We start from the raw sequence: 2787 nt of genomic DNA, 5'->3' as shown, positions 1-2787 counted from the left end.
TTTTGTGACAACTGATCTATGATTTTACTACGCAGAAATAGTATATGAAGGTATAGGATATATATCATCTATTGATTAGACATGGTATTTAAGCCTACTTTAATATGCCACTTTAAAAGTGACAACTCTCCGCTTTACTCTCATCTTATATAGTTTAATGTTAATGAAAGCTTATTTTGATCAGTCATTACATTTCAAATGATCTGATATGTGATTACTGTCTTGAACTATGTGTAGTGCATAATGATAGCAAAAGTCTGAGGTCAGTAAACATTGACTTTTAAAGGCCCGTTTTCCAACTGATATGATGAAGCTGTTATTCTTTAAAATTAGAGACATAGTGAATTACAGAAAAATTCTTGTCAGATTGGATGTTTTCTTCTTGATAGAGTGTGTATTCTTGATTTAAAAAGCTTTTGGCACTACATTTGATCCATACTACGCTAAACAACATTAAACGCCTGGAATACTCATTCTTAACTAAAAGCTATGGAAACCTATGAGCAAAACACAAATATTATCTACAGAACAATAAACATAGTTAATACTGACGGCAAGGAACAAAGTTCGGACTGAACATTTACAATACAAGAATTTCGATGGTGAAGCCTAAACTGTCGTCTTCGGTCCTATATACATCAAATATTATGATCAAGTTATTTATTATCTTATTACAATCAAATACTTTATAAAATAGTTAAAGGCACTTACCTTACGAAAGTAAACGCCTGAAAAAATAAAAACTTTAGAAATTACATTAACATATATGAAGAGGTTAGACTCACCTTGAACCTTACCGGAAATTTCGAAAGTTGCTGTGAACAACTTTTTCAAGTTTTGTGCACTCATTTTTGCAAACTGTGATTAATTTTGAATGAAAGTACACAAAAACTCTGTGAAAATGACTAAAATTTTGAGTATCTTAAATCCGTAACTCTAATCATATAAATAATTTTTATTTTTTATTTGGAATATCATATTTTTATTTAGATCCAAACAATGTTTACTAAGATAATTACTTGAATATCATATCGTACTCGTATACTTTTTCAATAAGAAATCTTACAGAAAAAAAATTATATACAGGTTTAGGCGACTGAAGTATTAGCTATTTGAGCGACTATATCTTTTTGTGTGAAATTATTTTTTATTAATTAAAATTACAAAAAATTGTGGAAATAATCAAAATTTTAAGAATCCATTCACTCTAATTCGATGTGGCTATATTTTACCTTGACTATAGCCTTCAAACAGTTAAAAAATAAGTTGAGTGAGTGATCTTCCGGTATTTTAGCCCATTCCTGATCAATAGCTTTCTACAGCGCATCCATAGTAGTAGTATATTTTTTAGTCCTCATATTGCTCTTCATAGTCCATCGGATTTGCATCTGGCGAATTTAAAACCTATTGTGTGGATGAACTGATGTGTGGAACATGATGTCTTAAGCATTTTTGGTTCATTCTTGAGAGATAAAGCTTGTGCTTTATAAGACGGTGCCGAGTCTTGTTGAAACGTCCATGATCTACGACCTAAATGTTTGCAAGCCCACGACTTTAAAGCTACTTCCAAGATACTGACCCAATAATAACTTGCATTAACTATCTCTGTATATAAAAATACGTAAAAATATAAAATTAGATATAAATACATATATTATAATTTGTATAAAATACATTTTATAAATATAAAAATTTATATAAAATTATATAAAAAAATAATTATGTAAAATCAAAACACTGTGAACTAATCAAATAGTCTAAAGTATGACACAGTGGTGTGTCATAACTCTTAAAACCATATACGGCCAGTACATATAAATATGTCTAATATATCATTATCATTATTAAATGTTTATATATGTATGTATATAATACATACCAGTTATATGTATTGGGCTCTACTTTTGAACTATATTGAAAATGTTGCTCAGTAGATGCGCCTTGACTTAAATCGTTGTCAAATCGGGCGGTACAAAAACAGAAATATTGCAATGGGAAAGAATGAAGTTGATATTCTTCATTTTCTGGAACCATATCTTCTATCAGCTAAAAAAATGTTTTTGTTTATGGCATTTTAATATAAATTTCCATACATTATATACTTTATATAGTTTGTGTTCGTATATATGTATGTAACTTTATTTCATTATATATAACTGAGAACTCAATATCTTAAATTCTTAAATAATTAATTATTTTATATTTATTTTATATATTTTTTAATGCTACAAGTAAACAGAAACTATAGGTAGTCGTAAAAAACAACTAATTAACTCTAATTATGAAATACGCAAAGATGTCAAGCATCTACTATTTTCTATTATTATCACACACAATAATATTGAAGAAAATATTTAATTTTACATTAGATAGAATAAAATTGTAGTTCTATAATGCATTCTCCAATTCCATAAATATTTTTCAGCTTTATAGCCTCACCGGAAACTGATTTTCTTATGCAAGTTGGCGTTCTAGCTTGTATTAGTGAAATGCACTTGGTGATAGCAGTTGTTTAAACAATAACTTAGACAATACTTAATATTTTTTATTTAATTAACAACTTTTTATAATTTATGTAGTTCAGTAACAGAATTCACGTTTCCAAATGAACTTGAGAAAATTAACCTATAAAAAGTATGTGAAAAGCTTCTCAGTGAGAAATAAATTTTATATATTTTAAATAAATTATAAATAATAAATTATTTATTAGTCTTGAAAGTTTATATTACTCATTTCTAAATTCTTTACATATTAAACTGTTAAATAAAAACAAAGGTTTTTCGGTTA

At 27.3% G+C, this 2787-nt stretch overlaps 1 long non-coding RNA gene across 1 annotated transcript; it reads right to left on the bottom strand.

Annotated features, from left to right (window-relative positions):
- Window positions 1-560: 560 nt before the first annotated feature.
- On the bottom strand, window positions 561-958 carry LOC119677399. The gene is made up of 3 exons (XR_005252259.1): window positions 786-958; window positions 712-728; window positions 561-629 (listed from the first exon to the last, which is right to left on the bottom strand). It is a non-coding gene; the product is annotated as an uncharacterized LOC119677399 (long non-coding RNA).
- Between the last annotated feature and the right edge of the window lie 1829 nt (window positions 959-2787).

The sequence above is a fragment of the Teleopsis dalmanni genome, chromosome 2 (assembly GCF_002237135.1).
Source record: "Teleopsis dalmanni isolate 2A chromosome 2, ASM223713v2, whole genome shotgun sequence".
In the NCBI taxonomy this organism is placed as follows: Eukaryota; Metazoa; Arthropoda; class Insecta; order Diptera; family Diopsidae; genus Teleopsis; species Teleopsis dalmanni.
Note: the sequence above shows the minus strand (reverse complement) of the source record. Positions and strands in the feature narration are given on the sequence as shown.